This window comes from Panthera onca, chromosome D4, assembly GCF_046562875.1.
Source record: "Panthera onca isolate mPanOnc1 chromosome D4, mPanOnc1 haplotype 2, whole genome shotgun sequence".
In the NCBI taxonomy this organism is placed as follows: Eukaryota; Metazoa; Chordata; class Mammalia; order Carnivora; family Felidae; genus Panthera; species Panthera onca.
In genome coordinates, this window is record NC_138351.1 from 79,592,239 (window position 1) to 79,600,420 (window position 8,182).

The following is an 8,182-nucleotide window of genomic DNA, read 5'->3' on the forward strand; positions in this document are numbered from 1 at the left end:
TTATCACTAACACTTAGAAGTCTTCCTAGGCTCCAAGGGCCATGTTAGCACTTTCTCACTGACTTCTCACAAAAGTCCTGGGGAGAGAGGTATGATTTGTAGGACCCTGTTTCACATGAGAGTGAACCGACACTCAGAAGGGTCAGGTCATTTGCTCAGGTTCCCAGGGTTGGGAAACGGTCAAGCTTGTGTTTGGACCGGTGTCTGATCCCGAAGCCCACGCTCTCCATCATCGGGAAACAAGATTAAATGACCATAATCTGCTCCCTGATCAACTTCGTTCATCGCCGCAGCCCAGAAGCCTCTGTGCCATTACAGGATATGCTGGATTAGGGCGTCTCAAAAGACAGCGCTGACTCAGATCAAGGGGAGCTTTCTCGGCCACTTTGGCCACTGTACTTTGGGCTCTTGGGAAGCTCATGTTGAGGCCGACGGTAGAGCTAATGAGCGCCCTTTGGCCCTGATCCCATCAGGTTCTTCAGTCTTTATCAGTCTAACCAGATGCCCCAGCAGAGATCACGGCTGATCCCATAATGGTGGTTTTAGAGCATGGCTGCAGAAATCTTCACAGCTCAGTCCACTGAGAGGTGGACCTATGTGCCCACCTGCTGAATCTGAGTAGCTTATGACTGCTTTGACCCCATCATAGGAAGAAGTGTTGCCACGTGATTCCTAAGACTAGATCATGAAGGGCCACCGGGCTTCCAATGTTTTACAAGAACACTCGTTCTTGGAGCCCCTGTGCCAAAAATGTAAGCAATCCAAATGCCTGGAGGTCACCATCCACCAGAGCACCATCTACATAGTCTAGCCCAGCTGCGTAGCAGAAGGCTAAGGGCACAGACTCTGGAGTCACACGGGACTGGGTTTGAATTCCAGGGGGTGTCATCCTCCAGACCCGGCAAGTTATTTCACTCCTCTGAGCTGTATTTGTCTCGTCTGCAAAATAGCAAGAAGGACAGCATTTCAATGCGTGGACTATTATGAGGATTAAGTGAGAAGGGTGCCTGGCAATCTTCTTAGTGCCTAGTATATAGGACGCATTCAGAGACACTGGCTCTGGCCGTTGTTACCGAGTGGCTGAGTGAGTGCAGGTATTATGCTAATACCCTACAGAGGAGGAAACCAAAGCTCTGAGAAGTGAGATGATTCCCCCAAGGTCACACAGCCAATCAAACTTAACTTCACGCCCGGTGCTGTAGAGCCTTGCCACCGTGGATGTGGCCAGCTCCCGGTGGAACCAAATAACTTCCAAGGGGCTAGGGAAGCGAGAACGACAGCGCTGATCTTTCGGCCCCTTAGGAAGCACCCGAGGGAACACAGAAGAACTTCTCTTCCTGCGCCCCCACCTTCACGGAGCCCCCAAGCACCAAATTGGAGGGACATCTTCTGAACACATTCCCATATCAGCTTCCCTTTAAAGGAAGTCTTAAAAAAAAAAAAAAAAAAAAAAAAGATGTGATACTCTAAATGTCATCCTTTCCCGTGCTGGTAAGCAGCTTTTTTAGCCCAGTGTGTGGCCACCTTAAGAGCCGGGAGGAGAAAGCCTACTGCTGGAGTCATCTCTGGGAGCCCTGGGGGGTGAGCGAGTCACTGGCCTGATGGGGACAGAGGGGGGCAGGGGAGGTGGCTGCACAAGGACAGGAATCTCTGCGGGGGTAAGCGGAGGGGTGGGGCTGGGCGAGGCGAGGGTCCCGCATCCGTTTTCATAAGCATGGAAACCAGAGGCTCAGAATTTGAGAGCCAGAGGGAGGCAACGCGTTTTGTCCAACTCGCAACATTCTACGGATGAGAAAACTGAGTGCCTGGAGTGGCGTGGGTAAGGGAAGCTCAGAAAACTGAAAATCTACCTACGAGAAATGGCTTTAGAGCGATTCCTCCCGTAGCCCCACCACGTATCCGCTGGGTCTCTGGCGCACAAGTGGTAGCTCTCTTTTACAGACGCGCAAAGCGAGGATCAGAAGAGGAGCATCTCGCCGAAGTCCACACAGGAAGTTAACCCGAAAGCTTGGCCACCAGCCTGGTCTTCAGACCCTGGGTTTTATCTTCTTGGAGTAAGAGACTAACCCGCTACCTTACTGCCCGGAAACTCACAGGTAAAGAGTCACTTTCCTCAGTAACCACGGGGGGTGTCAGTTGTCACAGGGTTGGAGATGCGTCTGTCTGTGGAGGCTGGGAAAAAAACAGGCAAACGTGTGAAAATTAAATAGAAAAGCTGGATTTTTAAATTAGAAAGGATCACTTCCCATCGACGAGGAAAAACCAATCCCCCAAAGGAGAAAACAACTTTCTGGTTAGTGGAAGACGTAAAGTTGTTTAAAGAGAGGGACGGGGCTTGGCGTATCAAGAGACCCAGATGTCCCTCCCAGGCTAGCTCTTTACCAGCCGAGCATCCTCGGGTAGATTATTGAAACTCCCCGAGCCTCTGTTTCCTCGTGTGTAAGATAGGAGTAAATATCCTCTTCATACGTTTGCCTTGAAGATTAAATATAAAACAGCTAGCATGTAGGAGGCCTTGCCTACTTTGCTTCCTAGAAGGAAGACCCAAGACTCAAAACAGTGTTCTTTAATGCCAGCTTCTTTGGAAAGATGAGATTTCCGGTGGAGGCTATGTAAGAGCCTCGCGGGTCCCTACTTCTCATCTTCTGAGGTGGATACCAACAGAAGCAGCCACCCAGCTCACAAAACCACCCCCCAAGTTGGGGGGTTTCCTTAGTACACTGTGGTGGGCCCCTGGCGGCAATGCCCGTGTTGGGTTGCCCTGGCCCCCAGCCACAGAAAATTGTCCCAGGGGTAACTCCTGCATGTAAGCCGGGCCAGTCAGACGTCCCCCTGGGTGTTCACACTAGAACTAAAGGAAGAGACTGAGTCTTTCCACAGTGGTAGTCATAGAACACAAGTGATAACAACCATGAGGCTCCATGTTCTGTGCCTCATGGAGGAAGCCAGTAGAAGAGGATGGAAGTGATGCTCAGAAATGAGAGACACAAGAGAGCTGCAAATCTGGCTGTGTGGAGCACCTGTGACCTAGCTATACCCGTCATTCAGAGCTTACAAGACGTCCCCGTGTCTTTCTAGTGAATTACTCTCTTCTTGGGTCAGGTAGCTTCTGGCCTAAGATTTCCCTCCATCGGGTCACCCTGGGTGATGCTTGAGGCTTCCCCATGCCTTAAGCAGCTGTAGCTCTCCAGGGCGGGCTGAAATGTCTACCTCACTCTCATCCTGTAACCCCAAGACTGAGAGAAAGGGAGACTTTTGAGAACCCAGTGTAATAAACCAGAGATAAAGGATTTCTACCAGAGCCTTCATATCCACCTCCCTCTCACTTAGCCCTCACTCTTAAACCTAAGAGCGTCAAGAATGTCTTTTCCCTACCATTAAACAGCATTTCATACTTTTTAGAGCTATTTATTATATAGGACACTTAAAAGACCCCTATCTGGAGGTGTGTTTCTTTTTGCCATCTTTAGAGAAGCTCATATCCTTGCCCTTCCTGGCTTACACCTCTAGACTTCTTCAGGGAGTCCGACCCCGGAAGAACCTGTCCCATCCCCATCGCTTCATCAATAAAAGCCTTAAAGCAAGAGTTTCAAATTCAGGGTCTTCACTCACTCCTTGCCTCTTGAGTCCACGGCACGTCCCCTTAGAGCTGGAGCTCAGCGGGGCCCCCCAATGTCGATGTGCCTCTGATACAGTGAACCCCGCCACCCGGTTCTCTGGGGTATTGTTTTCAGCAACAATAGTGAGCCGGGTCCAGGAATGTGTACTGGGGAGGAAATAAAAACTGCAAAATATATGACCCCAGGCTTCCAGCAGGTCACTATTCGGGTAGGCGGGTGGCCACTGGCACAAAGAGTGGCGACCTTCTGGGGGATGTGTTATCATCCAGGTGGGCACTAAATTATCTGAGCGGAGAGAACAGCAGGTTACCTCCAGGAGTCCTGAGAGGTCTTGCCCGAGGACGCCAGAGCGGTGACTTTAATCAACTGGCCACCGTAACTTGGGGCAAGCGAACTGATCTCTGGCACGTCAGTTTCCTCCTCTGTAAAATGGGAATAATGATAGTGAGTCCGTCATAGACTTTGTGTGGCTCAAGTGAGTTAATCCACGTAAAGTGCTTTAAACCGCGTGGCCCATCATCAGTCTCCGGCGCTCGGCTGGCGGCATCCACATCGACATTAAAAAGGTGAGCAGGAGCATCCCAGAGGGACAGGCAGGGAAGCACAGGATAGCCAGATACAGAGCTGTGTCAACCATATGACGCTTCGAGCCTGGTGAGTTACCCCAGGTGGCTGGCAAGCTGGGAGCTGACCCTCCAGAGGAGGGGTCCCCGAACTTTTTCAGTCAAGGGTCAGATGCTAAGTATTTTAGGCTTTGAAGTCCAAGAGATGAAGCCCTCAACTCCTCGAGCCGCCAAAAAGCTAATAGTCTGTTTCACATTTTACATTTAAAAATGCAAAAACTGCAAAAAAAAAAAAAAAAAAAAAAAAAAAAAAAATCCTTTGCTCACAGCACACACAGGCTGTGGGCTACATTTGGCCCGTAGGCTGTAGTTTGCCAACCCCTGCTCCAGGAGAAGGCCAGAGGCTGGGCGTAAAGGAGATCACAGGCCTTGCTCAGGAAGCTGCATTTCTCCAGGCAGGGAATGCAACATCAGATTTGCATGTGACAAAGCAATGTGCAGAATGGATTGGGAGGGAAGGGCGGGGGGGTAGGTTAAGCCGACAGTCCAAATAGAGCATCACTGTAATTGCAATGGAAGTGATGTGTGTGCAGAGGCAGGAATAATGAAGACGCTGAGAGAGATTTAGGGGGAGAAATGAGCATAACTGGTTGTCGAGATTTAAGCGGCAAGCGGGAAAGAGAGGCAGAACACTCACCGTTATCTGCTTATCCGATGACGGATGAACTTCCACGCAGAGTGGAAGTGAGCGCTCCATCCCCAGAAGCAATCAAACAGGCAATATGGATTCCTGCCTGACAAGCGTTCTGCAGACAGCAGTGGATGAAGAGAGGGACAGATAAAAGTCTTGCCTGGCTCCGAGGGTCCACGATCCTACAGTTCTGGGATCGTCTTTATCAATCTAACAGGAGCAAACAAACGATTTGTTTAGTCAATGAAGGATATAGACAAACTTCGCCCCTCAATACAAATCACCTTAATTTTGCAGAAAGCTGTCTATTTTCTAAAGTGCTCACATCCATTATCTCTCTGAGGGGCCTGGAAAAGGACTCCGAAACTTGAAAAATGCTAGGCAAACGTGAGATTGTGTTATTATGGTCATTATTATTTTTAAAACATGCTGCAATTGAATATAAGAATTCTCTATTTGACTTCAAATGTAGTGCACTTACTCTGACTTGGGCCCGGTGAATTATTCATTTCTGTACCCTTCTCATCTCTTGGACAACACTCGGCACATTGTAATAATAGCAATAACAATAACAACAATAAAACGGTGTTTGTCAAATCCTAGCAATGCGTCCAGACCCAGCTCAGAAAGCATTTGATCCACACAATGTTTCCCTTCACTGCGGGGAAGACTTAACCAGTGCTAGCTCCCTTTGCAAAGACAATAGTATCTTTATCAATGACAACAGTCACCATTTATCAAGATCCCCCGGGTGGCACTCAGGAACCTCATGACAGACGCCATCGTGTGCCCATTTTACAGGTGAGGAAGTCAAGACCCAGAGAAGCGCAGCTGCTTGCTCAGGGTCACAAAGGTTAGAATCGTGCTTTCAACAAACAGGCCATCTTCCCGGTGGACACAGGGAAGTCACTTTTGCACACGTTACTTCTTGGAGGGGGAGATTGGGGCTGCTGAGTGGCCAGGACCGGCACAAAGGTCTTTTGTCATAACTGCCTTCTCCATGTCAGGGTCGCTCTGGGAAATACCTGCCACCACCGGTCGGCAGAGTCTCTGAGGCAGAAACCACAGCTTCTGGGTCGCAGGTGTCGGCCGCCTATGCTGCTACTGGCCAGCAGAGGGCAGCTGCGGGAAGCCGTCCAAGGACAGTCTCCACCCCCATTAGAGCTAATTAAGCCGCAAGAGGCAGGAGGCGAGTGCCTGTCGGCGCGATGAAAGCAAACAGATCTACTCGTGGGCTGAGTGAGGCAGGGGAATCACAGGAGAGGGGCGTCCATCGGCGTCCAAGAAGCCGGCTGGCCGGTGCCGTGGTGGCTGCCTGCACCGCGCCCCCTCCTCCCCCAGGCAAGCCCACCAAACTGGAAGCGAATGGCCTAGGGCTAGAGATGCTGGGAAGCCCAGTGGCGGGAGCCGAAACGGCAGCCAGTTTGCAGCAGAAAAACCAAGACAAACCGAGAGATGCATAGCATGCCCACAAAGCCTGTGCTCACCAAACAGGGTGGAACCCACAAGCGTTCACGGGGGACCAGCCGTCGCTGCCTGATTGGAGTAAGAAAACCGGGACAGTCGAGGCGAACCCCAATGGTTGGTTGCTTAGCCCTCTGAACATACACAAAGGCGGGCAGATCCACAGCAAGCGCATGGATAAACACACACACGCACACACACACACACACACACACACACACACACACACTCCTGCAAATACACGCAAATACTGATCCACCATCCAGAGGCATATTGAGGTAGAAGGCTGTACTGCTTTGAATTCTAGTACCAGCTCTCCCACAGATGGGTGCAACCTGGAGGAAGGTACCAAACGGTTCCCGATCTCAGTTTTCTCCTTTGCAAAATGAACACTAGCCTGGTTTCTCAGAATCATGCCGGTGCTCACTCAGAAGTTGGGGAGCCCAATCCAGTCCCCCCAGGGACGCCGGGGACGGCTCTGTGTTTCTTCTGCCAATTCTCTAACCGTCGAGGAGGTATGAGCTGGGTGGCGAAGTTCACGTCCCTGGACCCAGACCAACACCCCCAGGCCTGCTCTGCTCTCTCTAACAATGTGGGAATCTTTAAGTCTATGTGCCTATGACATTCTCCCTATAAGCACAATCATACTGAACGCAGAATTTCTTTTTCTGTCCTCCTTCTTCACTTAACTTTAGCATTTCATAAACATCTTTTTAAATGGCCACAGAATGTTTCCTTATATGGCTATCTGTACCTCTCTGATTTTCTATTTCGTTCTTATCCACCCCCCACCCTTTGGCTACTATAAATAATGCTCCAGGAAAAAAAGAATCTTCATGCATAGATCCTTTCTCTATTTTCGGAAACTTTCTTTAGGAAAAAAAAAATCTGAGAAATTAAATTACTAAAATTAAACCATATTTTAAGAGTCTTCACGCACACTGCCAAATTGTTTTTCCAAAAACGCTTGCCCTGGTTTATGCGTCTCCCAGCAATGGTGGAGAGCCTCTGTCAGCCCATTCTCGAAAGCACTGGCTGTCCTCTTTTTGTTTCTGTTTAAACTTTGTTAATTCAATAGGCGAAAAATGTTATCTCATGGTTTTAATAAGCGTTTCTGTGATTATTAGAGGGAATGAACATGTTTTTCTTGTGTTTGTTAACCAGTTGTATGTATTTCCCTCTTTTGAGAATTGTCTCTTTCTGCCCTCTGCTCACTTATCTGCTGGGGTCTTAGTGACTTTAATTGATTTGCATGCGCTCTTTACATAATAAAGATAGTAATCCTTTGTCGTATTTGCTGTGGGTATTTTTCCAGTTTGCTTTATGTCTTTTCCTTTGTGGTATCTTCTATCACTTCTAAGCTTATACAGCCACCCCCTCCTCCAGAGACTTGATAAATATTCATTTCCGATTCCTGAAGTTTTCTTTTCTCCTGGTAGGATTTGATTCTATAAGCTACAGATTCCATGAGACCGTAAATCTGTGATTCTTTGCTTCCAAGACGAGTGCTGCCAGCACTGGGTTGGTTATCTTTCCAGGTATAGGCTTTCTAGCACATTCCATGTTTCCTGAATACTTTCACGCACTCTTCAGAACATGAGCTCCGTGAAGATAGGACTGTGTCTGTCTCATTCTCCCTGAATCCTACGAGCCCGGCACAGCGCCAGGCACACAGTGGACGATCGCTAAATATCTGTTGCTTGATTAACTCCCCGATCCTGCGGCAAGCCCTTGAGAACGCTCCAGTGCTGGTTCCACGTCCCAGCGCGCAGCGTGGACGTCCAGAGGTACGAAGCCACCTGTACCAGCAGGGAGGGCGTTGCCAGAAGAAAGAACACCAACGG

The 8,182-nt window shown here is 49.3% G+C and overlaps 1 long non-coding RNA gene across 1 annotated transcript; it reads right to left on the minus strand.

Moving 5' to 3' along the window:
- Positions 1-1,470: 1,470 nt before the first annotated feature.
- On the minus strand, positions 1,471-7,120 carry LOC132663804 (uncharacterized). Its single transcript, XR_009603283.3, has 3 exons — positions 6,766-7,120; positions 4,881-5,084; positions 1,471-2,172 (listed from the first exon to the last, which is right to left on the minus strand). It is a non-coding gene; the product is annotated as an uncharacterized LOC132663804 (long non-coding RNA).
- Between the last annotated feature and the right edge of the window lie 1,062 nt (positions 7,121-8,182).